Here is a 19,278-nt window from a genome sequence, read left to right as displayed (position 1 = left end):
CAGCTGCTCCCAGGTTCTCTCTGTGTCTGGGAAGAGAATAGCCATCATCTCTGTCCCTAGAGCTGGACCTGCAGGGCTCCACTGGGCTCAGCATCTCAGCAAGGCTGCCCTGTCTGTCACCACATCATCTGCTTGGCCGAGGTTCTGCTGCATGAAGAGCAGACACAGTGTGCTAGTCTTGCCTCGCTTTGGTCTGTGCTGTGCAATAGAAGGTCACACCAACTCCATAATTCAAGAGATACACACAATATACAATGAGCCCATTTCTTTCTTTCTTTTTTTTTTTTTTTGGTTTTTCGAGACAAGGTTTCTCTGTGGTTTTGGAGCCTGTCCTGGGACTAGCTCTTGTAGACCAGGCTGGTCTTGAACTCACAGAGATCCACCTGCTTCTGCTTCCCAAGTGCTGGGATTAAAGGCGTGCGCCACCACCGCCCGGCTCAATGAGCCCATTTCTGAAGTGCCTTTAGATATGTTTAGACAAACCCAGAGCCTTTGTGACACCCACCAAAATCAGTATTTGCATGACCCTGAAAGAAACCTGCCCCCTTCCCAAGTGTCCTCCCACATGCCAGCTCGCAGAGCCCAGCCTGCTCAGAGAGCTGAGTCTTAGAAGAGGCACATGGTGCACATTCTTTAGCCTGGATTCTGCCACCTAACAGAGCAGGGTCCCCAGGTCCAGCCACCTCACAGAGCAGGGTCCCCAGGTCCAGCCACCTCACAGAGCAGGGTCCCCAGGTCCAGCCACCTCACAGAGCAGGGTCCCCAGGTCCAGCCACCTCACAGAGCAGGGTCCCCAGGTCCAGCCACCTCACAGAGCAGGGTCCCCAGGTCCAGCCACCTCACAGAGCAGGGTCCCCAGGTCCAGCCACCTAACAGAGCAGGGTCCCCAGGTCCAGCCACCTAACAGAGCAAGGTCCCCGGGTCCAGCCAATGTCACAAGCGGTCCTGCTCCTCTCATTCCAAACTGATGTTGTCCCTACAGGCGAGGGAACAGAGCGGTTGTCCCTTGTGTTCTGTTTTGTCTGATGTAATCTTCTGAGTATGTCTTGGTTTGGACCAATGTTTCCATTCTCTTGGAAAAGTACTATAGAGTTATTGGGTATCCATCAGAGAAGACTACTTGGACATGGGTATAAGCCAACAGAAAGTCCGTGTTAGCCGGCTGGCGACTACACTAGGTGTTCAGGACCCAAGTACAGGCCGAAACCTTTCTCAGGGTGAACTTTTAAGCACAAAAACCATGTTCTGGGTTGACATGCTTCAGCTAACAAAAACAGTCAGCTAGAAGCAGAGCTACAGAAACCAAAGACCAAGTGTAAAGGTAAAATTTAAAATGCTGTGAATTCCAAGTGAGACCACACCGCAGGTCCCCGAGCAGGGGGTAGGCAGCGGGCCCCAGAACAGTCAGTCCCAGTCAGGGACGGCGCACGAGACCACACCACAGGTCTCCAAAGGCAGCTGGTCCTCGGAGGTGGGCGAGAGACACGCCATGCTTATGGGTTATGGAAGTATGGAAGGGAAGGGAGAGAAGGAGAAGAGGAGAGAGAGAAAGAGGGAGAGGGAGAGGGAGAAGAGAGAAGAGAGAAGGGAGAGACAGAAGCTGCCTCTTCAAGAGGGAGACGGAAAAGGAAGAGACTCAGGCTGGAAGCTGAAAATCAGCTTTCCTCAGCAGATGGGGAGGGAGTGGGCATGGCTTGTCTCTTAGAGAGACAGGACAGACCATTACACTAAGGTCAGTACCTTTAGAGACTTTCCCAGAACTACAGACTTTGGTGGATTAGGTCTTTGTTTTCATTTTGTCTGGTTTTTATGAATGATACTTCCATCATGGAGTCAGTTGTGCCTCTTAAGGTCTGGAAGCCTGTTACAAGAGTTGCATATAATTGTGTGTGAAAATATTTTCTATGTGTAAAATAACTGACAAGCTTGTGAAGACACTCCCAGGTGAGAGTGCCAAAGACAGGAGCTCAGTGGTGGGCTACATCACCAAAGCAGAGCATCGGAACTTAAGTTATAATTATACTAGTATACCCATAAAATAAGGAAATTGTTGATTTAGTTTGGTTTCTCGAGACAGGGCTTCTCTGTGTAGCCCTGGCTATCCTGAAACTCTCTCTGTAGACCAGACTGGCCTCTGCCTCCAGAGTGCTGGAATTAAAGGTGTGTGCCACTACTGACAGGTTTAATTTTTTTTTTGAGTAGCATTTCTGTGTAGCTCAAACTGACCTTGTACTTTCTATATAGTTGAGGAGGAGCTTGAACTCTTGATGTTACATCACACAAGTTAGGAGTACCCTATGCCTGATGTAAATTGTTGTTCTTGTAATAGGCACAGTGCGGCATCAGGATGGCAAGCAGAAAGGAGAGTTTAATTGCTCCAGTGAACTTGAAGCATTTACTCTGAGTATGTAGTATTCATCCTCTCTGTTGTTTCTGGGAGATGGTTCATTGATTGGCAAACCATTTCTTTCCTTGCGTAGAAACACTGCCATCTTGTGGACTTCTATGTGAATGCAACTCTAAAATGAGAACTTTTGTACGCTCCTCTCTGTTCCATTCCTCTCAATAAATATGCTCTGAGCGTCCATCTTGGGCTTTTGCCTACCCTTCAAAACTTACAACCTGTTGCAGGGTGTGGTGGTGCAACCTTTAATCCCAACACTCTGGAGGCAGAGGCAGAGGGATCTCTGTGAGTTTGAGGCCAACCTGGTCTACAGAGGGAATAAAACATCCATAATTCAGCTATGCAGAAAGACCTTGCCTCAAAACAAACAAACAAAACTTCCAGGCTCATTTACTGGGCCCAAGAGAGTATGCGAATGCATGAACAAGACATGGAGTGGTTAGCTGGCAGCCCTGTGATCAACAGGTAATGTCAACACAGAGTGCTGGGTTACCATGGAGACAGATCAGATTTCCCTGGAGACCATAGAGGCTGGGTGGTCAGGGAAGGAAGTATCCTTTATCAGTTCTGTTCCTCTAGAGATCCCCGAGTGTTCCTAGAGCCTCAAGTGTGAAGTAGAGGGACCGAAGAAGCCCAGCTCTGCAGGTGAGCACACTTACTCGGTTCTCTCAGCAAGTTTCCTGAGATGGACTTGAGGCATTGAACCCAGAGCTTCCTTTCTGTCTCACCATGAAAATCGTGTTCTGTTCTCTGGACCCTGTGCTTGCTGCTCAACACATTGAAAACAAGCAAGGGGCTCAGCGGGTAAACGCATTTGCTTGTTTAGTCTTGGAAGCCTTGGCAGAAAGAAAAAAAGAAAGAAAGAAAGAAAGAAAGAAAGAGCTGATTCTCGACAGTTGACCTCTGACCTCCACGTATGGTGTTGTGCCACAGATCTCTCTCTTTGTTTCCCTGCCTGTCACTGTATCTGTCTCATCTCTTTCTTCTCTCTCTCTCTCTCTCTTTCTCATACACACAACAATACATTTAAAAAAAGAGACAAGGGAGAGAGGGTTTGTTTGGACTGATGGTTTTAGAGGATTCAGTCCTTGGGTACTTGAACCATATACTTGGGAAGAAACATCAAAGTGGCAGGAGTGTGTACCAAAGGAAAGCTGTTTGCCTGAGGGCAGAGCAAAGGTAGAGAGAGAGAAGACTACAGAATCAGCCTAGGGCCTGCTCACAGACCCTGAACCTCCTCTGACTAGGCTCTACCTCCTGCCTTCCACCAACAACCATGGTGTTGGGACTCCATCAAGGGGCTAATCTCATCATTGGATCTAATCGTCTCTGAAAATGTCACCACGAATGGCACCCTAAGGTGGGATTTACTCATCTAGGCACTGTTGTTCTTAATTTCTGTTTGTCCTATGGAGGTAAAGACAATTATGCGGGGAAAAGACACAGACACGTGGTGGTCCCACGTGGTACACTTTAATGGGGGAAGGGATAACAAACAGGTAGGGGAAAACGTGCAGACACACTAGGGGAGGCGGAAGGAAGGGGCGAACTCGTGACTTGTCCTTGCTTTTAACGGGGGATGCAAAGGCTTCTGGGAAATGTGTCCCCAGGGGAACGCTGGGAATTGTAGTGTTGCAAGAGAACAACAGGCACTTAGTCTCATTTACAAATATCTGGACAGATAAGAGGAAGAGGCAGGACTGGGCATGAATGGTGAAGGAGACCTGGTCACGCCTTAGCCCACCATTGCTGTGAGCAGAGTCCAGGCCAGACGGAGATGATGCAGCTTTGGATGCTCTGCCCGCTCTCCCATCTCTCCCACCTGGCTCAGCCACCAGTAAAGGGCACACACTCGCTGACTGTGGACAGCAAGCTCTTGATCAGGAGGATCTGAGCAGTGTATCACCATGACTACCCAAACCCTGCTCACTGTCCTTCACTGACCAATTGTCCAATGAACTCTGTGCTTGCTTCTGTGTTGTTTGCTGGGAGACAGGAACAGATAGATACAGGAGGATGAAGCAGAAGGAGATCTGGCCCTCCAGGTGAGTCTAGAGGGGAGTCACATGATTAGAGGGAAGGGTGGGGAGTTCACGGACAGTGAGAGGACCTAGACAGGCTTACCCTTCTAGTGTGGGCAGCCTTGACTAGGTACGTCAGTGTAGCTGAGCTTTTAAAGAGAAAACTTTCACATCTGGTCTCTCATTCTTGCTTTCTTATCCCTCACTCTATATCCCTTCCATTTGACTGAATATTTTCCTCATGTGAGTGGCACCCTGTCACTCTTCATCTGCAGTGACACTCTGGGTATATCCTGGTCTCTAAATGCCTGTCGTTCTGTTGAATTTTGTTATCTCCCTCAGTCAATGTGCTTGTATTCTTTTTTTTTAATACTATACACACAGAGCCTGTTGTGAGGTATCTGCCAGAGAAGCCGCCTTGGACATGGGTGTAAGCTAATAGAAAGTGTCTGTCCTCCAGCTGGAGACCGAACGGGTTTGTGTGACTGGAGTGCAGTTCCAAGCCTTTCTCAGGGGAACTATTTTTTGGGAAAAAAGGGGGGATTTATTTATTTATGTATGTATGTATTATGTATACAATGTTCTGTCTGCATGTATGCCTGAAGCCAGCAGAGGGCGTCAGAGCTCATTACAGATGGTTGTGAGCCACCATGTGGTTGCTGGGAATTGAACTCGGGACCTCTGGAGGAGTAGCCAGTGATCTCAATCATTGAGCTATTTCTCCAGCCCCAGGGTGAACTTTAAAGCATAAAAAAGCACACCCAGGTTGACACACCTCAGTGAGCAAGGACACTTAGCCAGAATCAGCCAGAATCAGAACTACAAAAGCCAAAAGCAAGACCATCCCATTTGAGGACTTTCCAAGAACTATGGACTTTGATGGATTAGGTAATTGTTCTCATTTTGGCAGATGCTGCTGCCTAGGTGCTGAGTTTTACAGCCTGAATGGTACTTCAATCATGGCATCCGCTGTTAAGGTCTGAGGGCTTGTTACAAGCCCACAAATCTAAGAGGTTGGACACAGGGGTCTTTAAAGTAGGGAAGGGAGTTATCCAGATGAGAGAACTGTTTAATCTCTGTAGAGCAAACAGTAATTTAGAAATGACTTTAGTTTCTTGCTCTGCAGCCTTGGCTAGCCTGGTAGCCACTGTGTAGCCCAGAAGTGCTGCCAGTCCTCCTCGATTCACATGTCCATTACCTCCTTTGCGGGGAGGAGGCTGTTAGGACAAAACACTTTTGTATGACTGCATTAGCTATTCTTCTTAAGGATTTATTTATTTTCATTTTATGTGTATAGGTGAGTGTGCCTGCATGTCTCTTTTCACAAGTAAATGTAGTACTTGTGGAGACCAGAAGAGGGCATCAGATCCCTTGGAATGAGCTACAAAGGTTGTGAGCCACCAGTGTTGGGACTCAAACACGAGTCTTGTGGAAAACAGCAAGAGCTCTTAACTCCAGAAGCTTCTCTCTGTGCAGCCCTGGCTGTCCTGGAGCTCATTACGTAGAACAGAATTGACCTTGAACTCACAGAGATCTGTCTGCCTCTATCTTCCCAGTGCTGAGCCAAACTGGGCAGCTGCTACACTAATATTTCATTTAAGGAGACCTAAAGGAATTAGGGGCAGCTGGACTGTTGCTTTAGTGTTGGACCTTGGCCCAGCGACTCCAGACAGAGTGGGTACTCTACCACAGAGCTGCATCTCCAGTCCTCCGTCACTCCTAATAGAGGGGAAATAATTGCTTGAAATAAGAGCACAGTTCACTTCCTAGCAGTTATGAATGATTCAGCCAGTTGACCTAAATTTGGAAAGACTAAGAAACTGGTGACAGTGGCATAGCAAAGAACAACGTGGAAGTGGGTCTTAGGGATCTGGGCTCCTACCGTCACGGGCCACCATCACCCGGGTGCTCAGAGCGACTCCGAGAAAATGTCTGTCTATGTCAGCTGTCATTGTCACAATAGGTCCGGAACCAGAACCGCTGCAGTGGCGGGGGATGCTGTGCAAGAACCCAGTGTTGTAGGGCTCGGATCATCATATGACATTTTAAGATTAACAACTTAAACATTGTTTCCTACAATAATTTTGAAAGAGCCGTTCAACACTCTGCCTGGTCACCTTGACCTCGTTTACCCTCCAGCTGCTCATTTCCTTCTTTTTTTCTTTTTTTAAAAATTGAGCTCTGTATTTTCCTCTGCTCTTCTCCCTACTTCTCCCCTTCCATTCCCTCCCCTCCCCATGGTCCCCATGCTCCCAATTTACTGAGGAGATCTTGTCTACTTCTATTTTCCATGTAGATTAGATCCATGTATGTCTCTCTTCGAGTCCTCATTGTTGTCTAGGTTCTCTAGGGTTGTGAATTGTAGGCTGGTTTTCTTTGCTTTATGTTTAAAAACCACTTATGAGTGAGTACATATGATATTTGTCTTTCTGGATCTGGGTTACCTCACTCAGTATGTTTTCTAGATCTATTCATTTGCCTGCAAATTTCAAGATGTCAATTTTTTTCCTGCTGTGTAGTACTCCATTGTGTAAATGTACCACATTTTCCTTATCTATTCTTCGGTCAAGGGACATTTAGGTTGTTTCCAGGTTCTGGCTATGACAAACAATGCTGCTATGAACATGGTCGAACACATGTCTTTGTAGTATGATTGAACATCCTTTGGCTATATACCCAAAAATGGTATTGCTGGGTCTTGAGGTAGTCTGTTTCTTAATTTTCTGAGAAATCACCATACTGATTTCCAAAGCAGCTGTACCAGTTTGCACTCCCACCAGCAATGCAGGAGTGTTCCCTTCACCCCAAGATGTGGTATTTCTATTCACGAATGCTTGTCAGCAAGTGACGGATACCGAGTCCTGTATGTGGGATCATTGCTTTGGGCCAGCTGTCCATGTCTGGTGGTGTGGTGGATAATCTTGGTTGTCAGCTTGACTACATCTGGAATCAACTAAAACAAAACAGACGGACATACCCATGAGGGAGTTTATTGATTGAATTACTTTAGGTGGAAAGACCCATCCTAGACCTGGGCCACACCTTTTGGTGGTGCTCTGTGTAATAGCAAGGAAGAAGGAAGCACTCGCTTTTTGGCTGCTTGCCCTCACTCTAGCTGACAAGCTTCTCTGTCCTGCTGCTAAGACACTCCTTCACTGGTTTTAGAGCCTTCTTCTTCTTCTTCTTCTTCTTCTTCTTCTTCTTCTTCTTCTCCTCCTCCTCCTCCTCCTCCTTCTCCTCTTCCTCCTCCTCCTCCTCCTCCTCCTCCTCCTCCTCCTCCTCTTCTTCTTCTTCTTCTTCTTCTTCTTCTTCTTCTTCTGGTTTCCAATGTAGAACAAAGACCAGTAATTCTCTAGGAATCCCCTGGGTCTCCAGCTCCATACTGGGACTGCCGAGACAACTATCAGATTCTTGACCTTTCTGTCAGGAAACAGCCGCTGTTGGACAACCCAGACCACAGCCTGTAAGCCACCCTAACAACCCTCCTTTATATATGTGTATGTATGTATGTATGTATATATATATATATATATATATATAAATTCTATATGTAAAGGAATCAGCTCTGTTCCTCTAGCGAACCCTGACTCATACAGGTGGCGAGGTTTCTACAATGGCTTGGTGGAAAGGGAAGAGCTCCCTCTCTACTGACTGACGCCGGCTTTGAAATGGTTGGTTGCTGCTTCTGCCCCAAGTGCTTTCCCCAAACTGCTCCCCACTAGAGCAGCTTGGATTTAGATGTCTGAACCGACATGGGATCTCAAACAATCTTGCCTTTGATGAAAATCTGTCTTATGGCAAAGGAGGTGCATGACAATGACCACAAGGTCCAACATCCTGCCATGTTTTACATATCTTAAGGCTGCCCACGGGACTGCTGGTGAACCGCTCAGCTAAGCTGCCAAGCTTCGGACAGTATTCTTCCCAGACGGAGTGTATCCATTGCCTGCTAGCTAGTGTATAACGCTGGAATAAGATGGCCCCCCTCTGGCTGTGGAAGAGCGTTTGCTGGGCACAGGAAGCTCTGTGTTTGAACTGCAGAGCTCCAGAGAGGGAGGAGGAAGGGAGAGCAGGGTGGGGAACTTGGCCCCTCTCCTCATCACTTCTAATAACACCCCTAAACATTTGTTCCTGCCCTCGGTGTAGTCCTGGGGGTGGAGGACTTTCAGCTGGGGTGCTATAAAGCCACTAGGCATTTTGAGTCTACGGCAGACATCTGGTCACTGTGCCTGTGGTCGCGCAGGCAATGAAAGCAGTACTGATTCAGGTTACTGACCTTGATAATCATGACAAGCAGATGGAGCCCCTGAGGAGGATGTTTGCAATGCAGAATTCAATGGCATGTTTTGGCACCTCTACACCTAGAAATAACTGAAGGAGCAATGGCAGCAGCCGCCACTTGGCAGGGTCAAGGTACAAAGAGCTTTATTCCTGAGAAATGATGGCCACTGGCACCTGACCAGGCTGAAAACTAAATGAGACAATGCTAGAATAGGTGCAGGAGAGGAAAGAGAGTACCATTCGTTACTAACAACTGGGAGGATTGCTGTTTTCTATTTTATTATTTTATTTTATTTTATGTGTATGAGGATTTTGCCTGCTTGTGCGTCTGAACATCATATGTGTGCCTTGTGTACAAGGAGGCCAGAAGAAGGTTTTGGATCCCTTGGAACCGGAGTAATGGATGGTTGTGGACTACACGTGGGTCCTGGAAATCAAACCCAGATCCTCTAGAAGGTCAGTGTTCTACTGAGCCATTTCGACATCCCTACGGCTTGCTTTTATAATCGCTATGTATTAAAGCTACTAATAGAAATTGTAGACAGCTATCATCTTTAACTAGCTGGATTTAATAGAGTGGATATAAGATTAAAAAAAAAAAAGAGCCTAGCCAGACACGGTGGTACTGCCTGGGAGCACTTGGAGAGTGCTCAGTGCTTGGGAGACAGAGTCAGGCGTGTCTCTTTGGGCTCATGGCAACCCTGTTCTACATAGTAAGTTCTAGATCAGCCAGGACTACATAGTGAGACCCTATTGAGTAGATAGACAGACAGACGGACAGACAGACGGAGAGACAGAGAGATAGAGGGATAGATAGATAGATAGATAGATAGATAGAGATAGAGCACCGAATGGTGGAAAAGCTGACTGACTATACCAGAGTCTGAGGTGCCCTGTGTCAAAACTACTTAGCTTCTCTTGGATTTTAGCCATTACAGTAGTAACTGATCATTTTTTATGACTGTGATCCCAAATGTATAGAAAGCATCCCTTTGCAGGGGCCATCACCTAAGGCTTCATATTTTCATATTTAAACTCTATCAGATCCATGGGCTGGAGAGATGGCTCAGCAGTTAAGAACACTTGCTGCTCTTGCAGAGGACCCAGGTTCAATTCCCAGTACCTATGTGGGGTGGCTCAAAACCACCTGCAACTCCAGCTCCAGAGGATCCAACACCCTCTTCTGGCCTCCTTAGGTTCCTACATGCATACAGACATTTAATCAAGACCCAGGGCAGCTTCCTAAGGTCAGCTTGCGATTCTTCAGTGAGGACTTGGCAGCCTCCCTGCCCACCCCTGCATTTTTCTGTCTGTTGCAAGACACTTCTCACACCAAACAGCAGGGTACCTTGAGCAACTTAGACCTGCTATAGAGGCTTCTCTTGCTCTGGTCTTCATTCAAAACTTTAAACTTTACACTTGCAAGCCTCTGTGTTGATACAATATGTTCAAATGATGTGTACACTCATAACTGTGTGTGTGTTTCTCCCAAATCCTACAGGTCTACCAAGATGTGGGCTTCTTTGCTTGTGGCGGACAATGCACAGTAAAGCAACCTGCCTTTCATTTTCAAAGTTGAATTTCAGTTTGTCCCAGGCCTTGGACTCCTCCAGTCATTGAAGGAAACTTATATGCCAAATTTTTGAATTGTTAGTATTTATCTTTCATATCCTAGAATGCATGTTTTCTACCAAAGTACCTGGGAAACCTGGTACTTCCTGCATATCAGGTCAAGTAAGCATAATAGCATCAATGAAAGGAACCTGTCTTATGTTCTGCAAGCCATCAGGACAACCAAGGCTCCTATGTGATGCTGGAAATTGAAGGTTGATGTAGCCCTGAGGTGAATTAGTGAAGGAATACAGCTGTCATGCCACACGAACGCAGTTTGCTTTTCGGTTGAAAAGGAGACATTACCCAGATGCCGGGGGCTGTATTGATTCGCTCCAATAAAGACACTACACCAAGGTCTCAGCTATAATTGGATTCCCCTCCCAATTATGTCGATAGTGATCTGTTTTCATTCTTCAAGATTCATCAAGATTTTGCATCTGCCAAAAGGACAAATTAAATAAGAGTGTGGCAAAATAATAACCACGCATCTTTCAAAGCCTGGCAATGGGACAACCTTTGCAGTTTCTTCCAGGGTGCATTACCGTTGTGGCACTGAGCGAGACGGCGTTGTCTCCCTAAATACCGACAATAAATAGATCTTGGCAACTCGAAGTTGGTGGAGATACTGTTCATGACCGCCATGTTTCTCAACGACCCCCTTGTAGAATTCATGTTTCCAGTACTTTCTCCCTGATAGATTCCTCTGTGTGTGTGTGTGTGCGTGTGCGTGTGTGTGTGTGTCTGTGTGGTGTGAACTGGGAGCTGTGGTCATCTTTGTCCACTCTGGACTCCTCATGCCAGCCAATCAGCAGACAATAAAAGATCTTTCTGTGCTGGAAGGGGTAGCTGACACTCATTCTCGTGAATGACAATGGTGGTCCTTTCATGACGCAGAGAGTGTATCTGAAACTCAGAGGGCTGGGGGGGTGGAGATCCCTTTCCAGTGAGAAGTCAGAGCTGCACTGGCCATGGCCTGAAAAGACCAATGCAAGAGGGCTTCAGGTCTGGATCGTTCCACCAGTCAAGAACCCAGGCCAATGGAAGTTTTCACCAAGCCTAGAACGGCTGATAGATGAAGAAGATAATAAATACCAACCACGGGCCTGGAATTCAAAGACCATCGGCTCTGAACGGACAAAGTATCCCATTAGCCCAGAAGTTCATAAAGCCTGGCACAATGGTGTATGCCTATAACCCCAGAACCTAGGAGATAGAGCCGGGAGTATCAGAAGTTCAAGATTATCCTCAGCTATATAGCAAGTTTGGGGTTAGCCTGGGCTACAGGAGACCCTGTCTCAAAAAAAAAGTGCTATCAACCATTACCAACTCTAGTAATATAATAACTTGATGCTATAGTCCTCCTTCTTAGGATACTAAGTGCAACTGGGCATGTGCTTGCAGAATTGAATTTAAACTTCACTTCTTAGAGAAAAAATGAAATCTTTCTTTCCTCTTGCTTAAGATCCAGTATGAAAGGATAAAGATAGACCCATATGGTATGGATGAAGGACACGCATGGTACAGGTAAGGATGCAGTGTACACAACTTGACTGGCTTAACCGCTTCTTCTGGCTGTGACCCTTTGTTTTATAGGTGAATTGGTTCCTAAGATGGCTCATTTTCTTCCGTCTTTCTGTCTGCCTCGGACAGGCTGTCCAGCTTATCCGCAACAGCATCAGGAACTGTAGCAGCTCCAGCACTAGGGCTGAGATGACTGGATTTGTGAAGCTCTGGCCCCCAGGGGCCTCCCAGACTGGTCAAATCGTGAGCCCTGCAGGAATGATTCTGAGCAATGGGAGGAAACACATGAGAAGACAGGGACAGGAGATAGATGGCCGCCTTCTGCTTCCCGTCAGACAGTGGTTCCGTCTGGACTCTCAACCCAGCTGGGTGTCCTGCAGATGCTGTGGACTGGGTAAAGGACACCGTGCAGCCATCTGGGCTCCCTGCCTGACTGTCCCTTTCCCTCACTCTTGCTTCTGTCCACAAAGCATTTGCAAACTTGTTCTCCTCGGGCTTTGAGTTCGAGGAAACTTGGGTTAGGAAAGAGATGGGAACAGAGAATGAGACACTTGAAACTGAGCATGTGTAGGAGAGGCTTGGGTAGAATGAATGAAGTTCCGTGGAGAAGAGAATCTATCCATCCAGGTCTCTGGGACACTCATCTTGCTGGACATGGACATCCTCACAGTGACACTGGAGTGTTGGAGAATGGTCCAGTAACCAGATTACTTCTCCCCTCATTTTTCTCTTCCTTTCCTACCTCCACTTCTTTCTCCTCTTCTTCCCCCTCCTCCTTTTCCTCCCCCTCTTCCTTTTTTTTTTTTAAAGACAGGTCTCATGTAGCCCAGAATGGCCTCAAACTCACTTTGTATCTGAGAAAGAACTTGAACTTCTTATCCTCTTGCCTCTACCTCCTGAGAGCTGGGATTACAAGCATGAAGTACTGTGCCCCAGCTTATGCAGTTTTGGGTCTCGAACCCAGTGTTTGGTTGTTTGGTGCATGCTTGGTAAGTGCACTGCCGACTGAGCTTCATCGCGGCCCGGAGGCAGGTGAGGACAGGTGGTTATACATAGCATAGTCTCATCATACGGAGGAGGGTACATTTGGGACTAGCATTGAGAACCTTGGGACTAGCAATGAGAACCAAGGAACATGATCAAGGACATCATTACTCCCCTGGGCCAGGTGAAACAAAGACTGAGGGATGGCAAACAGCCACCTTGAGAGGACTGCAAAGAAAGAAGCCTCACAGAGCAAGAAGATGACGTGAATTGGGAAAGAGGTAAGGATACCAACTATTCCCAAGACCTTGACTCCAGGGTGCATAGTGGAGAAGCTTCTTGAGAAGTTCTATGAGAAACGGAATCAGAGAGGCACTATATAAGCTTGATGTCAACTGGAGCTGGGCCAGGAGAGGGAGGAAGAGCTAAAGCCGCAAGGCTAAAGCTGCGATTCACCCTGAAGCACCAAGGCATAGAATGATGGAGCAGTTGCCAGTCTGTTTTGTTTTAGAGATTTATTTATTTTTTATGTGCATTGGTGTTTGGCATGCATGCATGTCGGTGTGAGGATGGCAGATCCCCTGGAATTGGAGTTACAGACAGCTGTGAACTGCCATGTGAACTGAACCCAGGTCCTTTGGAAAAGTGGTCAGGGCCCTTAACCACTGAGCCTGCACTCCAGCCCCTCAGTTGCCAGTCTTTAAGGAAGAGAAGTGTGAACAGTCACACACACACACACACACACACACACACACACACACCCCTGTTAGTGAGGGGCCTGAGTTCTGCTCTTGAAGCACAAGGTCGTACTTCTTTATTCCTGTCCACAGGAGGCCTCCAGGATAGTGAATGTCTCCCCTTGTCCCCTTGGGCAGATGCCCCTGCCTGTCACTACCGTACCAGCGCTGTCTGTTTCTCTGTGCGGTCTCTAGTTACTGGTGTGGAACTGGGCTGTCCTTGGAGTCCACCTCCCCACACCTTTAACTGAACAAAGCCAACAAAACTCTACTTTTAAAGGCTTTTATTATTTATCGCATACTAAAAGCAACTCCACAGGTCTGTTTCAGTCTTATTTTTAACTGAAACAGTGCGATTTTTTTTTTTTTTTTGCCTACTTCTTTCTTTTCAGGGAGTTCTCCCAAGTCCAGATAAAAACTGCCTTACCGTATGACAGAACCTAGTCGGAAGCACCACTCTGGAAAGATGCTAGACCCCTCAAACTCCTCAGCACCAGACCCTGCCGTGCACGAAGGAGACCAGTTCCTGAGTTTGTTCCTTTTTAGATCACTGACATGACCTCGGGAGTCCTCACTCACTTAACTTTTCACGGGAGCTTCCTCTAACATGGCAATCAAAACCCAGAGCAAGACAGTACCAGCCCATGAAGGAGGGAGGCATAGTCCTCTGGGCGCCAGCCTGCCTCACTGTCAACACGACCCACTGTGGTCTTCCTTCCCATCCTTTGGTTCTCAGGCAGGGGATTAGGTTTTGGTTGTTTTTTTTTTTTTTTTTTTTTTTTTTGGCTTGGTTCATGTCTACTTCTTTCTATTTATTTATTTTTCTTAATTGTGTATGTTGGGGCTGGAGAGATGGGTCAGCAGTTAAGAGCACCGTTCATGTAGAGAACTCAAATTCAATTCCCAGCACCCACATGGCAGCTCACAACTGTTTATAACTCCTGCTTCAGGGGATCTGATGTCCTTCTGTGATCTTCTTGGGCACCAGGCATGTGTGAAGTGCACAGACATACATTCAGGCAAAACACCCATCCAATAAAATGTTTCGTTAACCTCTGTGCCTCTAACCACCCCGCCTCCTCTCCAGCCCCGGTCTAACCACCCCGCCTCCTCTCCAGCCCCGGTCTAACCACCCCGCCTCCTCTCCAGCCCCGGTCTAACCACCCCGCCTCCTCTCCAGCCCCGGTCTAACCACCCCGCCTCCTCTCCAGCCCCGGTCTAACCACCCCGCCTCCTCTCCAGCCCTGGTCTAACCACCCCGCCTCCTCTCCAGCCCTGGTCTAACCACCCCGCCTCGTCTCCAGCCCCGGTCTAACCACTGCGCCTCCTCTCCAGCCCCTGCCTACTTATTTTTGAGACATTTTAAGACACCATTGAACCTAGATAAACTTTCATGTCTTTTTGGTTTTTGTTCCCTCACCCATTTTATATAATTCTCACTCTTTATCTTCTCATCAAGAATCTATTTTTACTTTCTGACATCTCCTTCATAACCATTGTTCTCTCTGATACATTGTCGGCTTCCTTTACCTCGGCTGACATCGCCCTGTTTGTGCTTCCTCGGCCCGACACAGCTGCACGGAGATGTTGCCCTTCGTGGGGAGGGGAGAGGAAGGGAGGAGGGCTTAAAGAACTGTACAAGAAACAAAGAACATACTGATTTGTGCATTTAATTTTTATTTTGTGTTTATGAGGGTTTTGCCTACATGTATGCTCATGTACCACGTGTGTACCTGATGTTCCGAAAGGCCAGAAAAGGCCATCAGCCTTCTTGGAACTGGAGTTAGAGACAGCTATGAGCCACTATGCAGGTGCTGGGAACTGAACCCAGGTCCTCTGTAAGAGCAGCAGGTGTTCTTAATCCACAGAGCCATCTTCCCAGGCCACTAGCTTTATCCTTTCATTTCTGTTAGTTAAGCTTAGCTTTTTCCTTCATTTTAACACAGAAAATTACTTTTCCACTCAGTTTGGCCTGTCTAATATACCTCCCTTTTAATTTATATTTTTCATCTTCTGATACATTCTTAACTGCAAAACTACCCAAATGTCCAGCCACCTGCAAGTGCTTTCTTACTTTTATAAATATTTTTCATTGTTCATTTATTCATTCATCTGAGACTTGGATTCACTATGTATCCCTTGGCCTTCGCCTTGAAGTTGTCACTAGGTAGCTCAGATTGATCTGAACTTGCAGCAATCCTCCTGCCTTAACCTTCCAACTTTCTGGCATTGCAGGTCTGAACTATTATGCCCAGTTGATACATATCTGTCAAAGATGTCTTTTTCTTCTCCAAGACAATTCTGGTGTGTGTGTGTGTGTGTGTGTGTGTGTGTGTGTGTGTGTGTGTGTATAATAAGGCCTGCATAGCTGAGAATGACTTTGAACCCCTGATCCTCTTGCCTCCACTACAGTGTGTTGGCACCACCATACCCACCACACCCACCATGCCCACCACCAGCTTTTGTGGTGTTAGGAACCAAAGTCAGGTTTTGTGCACACTGGTAAGGGTCTGACCAATTGAGTCACATCCCAAACCCCTCAAAGCCCATTGAAGTTTACATTCCTGCATTTAACTGACATAATTTGGGCTGATCAATGAGAGTTTAAGTCCATTATGCTGCAAGTGCTTGCTTCATATTCACTTTTTGGTGTCCTTTCTGAAGTCTTCCCAAATGTTTAGGATCCTTGTTTTAGTGGGCTTGGCCAGTCCTGATGTCCTGGGTCATGTTTCCCTTTCTGGAGTGCCTGTGGTCACTCTCTGGCCATCAGCGCTTTATTTTTAGGCTCACTTTTCTTTTCTTGTCAGTTTGCTCCTGGTATCTCTGAACATGTTCTCAATTGCTTGGATGGCAGGATGCTCCAGGCTCGGGATGAAGCATTTTATAGTTTCTTCCTCAGAGGCTTTGTTCTTCTGCCTAGAGAAAAATATCAGGGCCAAAGTCTGGGCCTGAGTTGTGCACATGTTGGAAAAGGAAACCTCTCTTAAATGAGAGTGCTTGCCCTAGCAAGCAGAGCCCACCTGAGAAAATGCTACTATTAAGAAGCCATGCTTAACTCTATTCTTTTTTATCTAGAATAACTTCCCAAGCTCTCTCAGGCTTTTAAGTAGATTTGGTCAGCCCCACGTTGGCATGCCAGAACAGGCCCAATCCAGCAACCTCCTCTGGAGCAGGCCTGAGCCTGTGACCTCTGCCAGAGCAGGACCAAGGCAGAAACCTCAGCAGAAACAGCTACAAGCAAACAATCTCCATGGGAACATGCCCAAACAACCCCTGGTATTGCAGAGCAAACCCCAGGAGTGCTGAGTGACCTCCAGGAAAATGGAGTGACCAATGGAGTGATTGGAACTGTGGCCCTGACTGCACCATGAGGAGCAACCATCTGAACCTTGGATCCACTGGCACCTGGAAGATTGATCGCCTAGAGTCACAGACAGCCCCAACTACACCAATCAGAGGAAAAGATGAGTAAACAAGGTAAGAACACATTCAACACTACAGAGGAACACAACACCAGTAAAAACTAGTGACCCGACTTGAATAACTTGAATAACCAAATATAGATGAAGCAGAAGAAAATGATCTAAAAAATAATTTTAGGAGAATGTTTGAGGTCCTTAAGCAGGAAATGAAAAATTTGTTTAAAGAAATGGAGGAAAAGACAAACAAAAAATTGGAAGATATCAACAAATCTCTTAAAGAAAACCAAGAAGAAACAACCAAGCATCTGGAAGAAACTATTCAAGACTTGAAAACTGAAATAGAGACAATAAAGAAAACACAAGCTGAGGGAATTATAGAAATAGAAATCATGAGAAAATGACCAGGAACCACAAATGCAAGCTTAAACAGCAGAATACAAGAGATAGAAGAGAGAATCTCAAGTGCTGAGGATACAATAAAGGAAACAGACTCATTGATCAAAGAAAACATTAAATCTAACAAAAGCTCAACACAAAATATCCAGGAAATATTGGACACTATGACAAGACCAAACCTAAGAATAAGGAAAGACTATTAAGAACTGCGAAGAAAAAGGCTAAGTAACATATAAAGGCAGATATATCAGAATTATATCCGACTTATCAATTGAAACAATGAAAGCCAGAAGATCCTGGCCAAGTGTTATGCAGACATTAATAGAACATGGATGCCAGTCCAGACTACTATACCCAGCAAAACTTTCAATCACCACAGAAGGACAAAACAAGATATTCCATGACAGAACCAGATTTAACCAATACCTAGCCACAAACCCAGGCCTACAAAGAAGAAATAATACCAATACACCTCAAATTGTTTCACACAATAGAAACAGATGGAACATTGCCAAACTCTTTTAATAAGGCTACAATTACCTTGATACCAAAACCGCATCAAGACATTACTAAGAAAGAGAATTACAGACCAATCTCACTCCTGAACATTGAAGCAAAAATATTCAATAAAATACTGGCAAACCGAATCCAGGAGCACATCAGAAAAATCATCAAGTCGGCTTCATTCCAGAGATGGTTCAACATTCGAAAATCTGTCAATGTAAGGCACCATCTAAACAAACTGAAAAGAAAAACCATATGATCATCTCATTAGATGCTGAAAAAGCCTTTGACAAAATAAACATTCCCTCATGATAAAGGTCTTGGAGAGAGCAGGGATACAAGGAACATACCTAAACATAATTAAGGCAATATACAGCAAGTCAACAGCCAACATCAAACTAAATGGAGAGAAACTCCCAGTGATCTCACTGAAATCAGGAACAAGACAAGGTTGTCTACTCTAACCATATCTATTCAATATAGTTCTTGAGGTCCTAGCTAGAGTGATAAAACACCAAAGGGAGATCAAGGGAATACAAATTGGAAAAGAAGAAGTCAAACTTTCACTGTTTGTTGATGATATGATAGTTTACATAAGTGACCCCAAAAATTCTACCAAAGAACTTCTACAACTCATAAACACTTTCAGTAATGTAGCAGGATACAAGATTAACTAAAAAAAAAATCAGTAGCCCTCCTTACACAAATGATAAATAGACTGAAAGAAATCGGAGAATCAACACCCTTCACAATGGCCACAAATAACATAAAATTTCTCAAAATAACTCTAACCGAACAAGTGGAAGACCTGTATTAAAGAACTTTAAATCTTTGAAGAAAGAAATTGAAGAAGACAACAGAAAATGAAAACATCTCCCATGCTCTTGGGTAGATAGAATTAACATAGTAAAAATGGCAATCTTATCAAAAGCAACCTAAAGATTCAATGCAATGCCCATCAAAATCCCAGCAAAATTCTTCACAGACTTTGAAAGAACAGTACTCAATTTCATATGGAAAAGCAAAAAAACCCAGGATAGCCAAAACAATCCTGTACAATAAAGGAACTTCTGAGGGCATCAAAATCCCTGACTTCAAACTCTACTACAGAACTACAGTACTGAAAACAGCCTGGTATTGGCCTAAGAACAGAAAGGAGGACCAATGAAACGAAATCAAAGACCCAGATATTAATCCACACATCTTTGAACACCTAATTTTTGACAAAGAGGCAAAAAATATCAAATGGGAAAAAGAAAGCATACTTAACAAATGGTGCTGGCATAACTGGATATCAACATGCAGAAAAATGACATCTTGAAATTTTCAGACAAATGAATGGATCTAGAAAACATATTGAGTGAGGTAACCCAGACCCAGAGAGACAAATATCA

This window comes from Microtus oregoni, unplaced genomic scaffold, assembly GCF_018167655.1.
Source record: "Microtus oregoni isolate MIOR12 unplaced genomic scaffold, Mior012 000027F_ref0000203, whole genome shotgun sequence".
Classification (NCBI taxonomy): Eukaryota; Metazoa; Chordata; class Mammalia; order Rodentia; family Cricetidae; genus Microtus; species Microtus oregoni.
Note: the sequence above shows the minus strand (reverse complement) of the source record.